The sequence below is a fragment of the Manacus vitellinus genome, unplaced genomic scaffold (genome assembly GCF_001715985.3).
Source record: "Manacus vitellinus isolate BGI_N305 unplaced genomic scaffold, ASM171598v3 scaffold_43_pilon, whole genome shotgun sequence".
Classification (NCBI taxonomy): Eukaryota; Metazoa; Chordata; class Aves; order Passeriformes; family Pipridae; genus Manacus; species Manacus vitellinus.
In genome coordinates, this window is record NW_021940560.1 from 1,422,505 (window position 1) to 1,423,685 (window position 1,181).

Genomic DNA, 1,181 nt, shown 5'->3' on the forward strand with positions numbered 1-1,181 from the left:
CCCTTGTCCAAAGTCCCTCTCCATCTTCCCTGCAGGCTCCCTTCAGGCACTGCAAGGCCACAACCAGGTCACCCCGGAGCCTTCCCTTCTCCAGGGTATCACCAGGCTCTGTTCCGCTGCTAAATTCAGCAAAAGGCCAACAGTGCAGCTTTTCCCATAAAACAGACATTTCCCCTTCCCAGCCGACTCCAAACATCTCCACTCCTGTTACACGACAAGGAGAACAGAAGTTCACCCTGAATTATTTACTGCTCGTGGCGCTGGGGACCGACGGAGACCGGCTGAACCCAGCCAGGAGGGGATGATGGATGCAGGGAGCGTGAAGAAGGCCTGCTGCATCTTTAATAACTTCCTTGAGCAGCCAGCTGGGAGGGGTTGGAGATTCCAGGGGGTAAAACTTCTGAAGCTCCCGTCTCTTTCTGCCCCGCGGCACAAGGTCAGGGTGGTGTGTGTGGTGGCACTGCCCGGGAAAGGCACGGCCCAGACCCTCCAAAATGCTGCAGGTGTTGGTTCGAGGAGGTTCATGGGCAGCTGCAGGGCATCCCATACCTTAGGGCACTGCTGGGGTGCAGCTGAACCTGGTGAGCTCCGAAAGGTGTGGGATGGAGCAGTGGGGATGGAGCACTGGGATGGAACAGTGGTGATGGAGCAGAGCTGATGGAGCAGAGCTGATGGAGCAGTCCCATACCAGCTCACACCCAATTTGTTTCAGAATAAAGCAGGGAACAACCACTTTGGTGCCCAGTACAAGCTCTCCTTCACTTCCCAGCACATCCTGCACAGCCAGAAGGGTTGTACCTTGTCCTTCACTGGGATCTGGGACCCCCAACATGAGAAAAATATTGACCTGTTAGAGTGAGTCCAGAGGAGGCCACGGAGGATCTCCCAGGGCTGGAGCCCCTCTGCTCTGGAGCCAGGCTGGGAGAGCTAGGGGGGTTCCCCTGGAGAAGAGAAGGATCCAGGGAGAGCTGAGAGCCCCTTCCAGGGCCTAAAGAGGGACCTGGGACAAGGGATGGAGGGACAGGACACAGGGAATGGCTTCCCACTGCCAGAGGGCAGGGTTAGATGGGATATTGGGAAGGAATTCCTGGCTGTGAGGGTGGGGAGGCCCTGGCCCACGTTGGGCAGAGAAGCTGTGGCTGCCCCTGGATCCCTGGAAGTGTCCAAGGCCAGGCTGGACA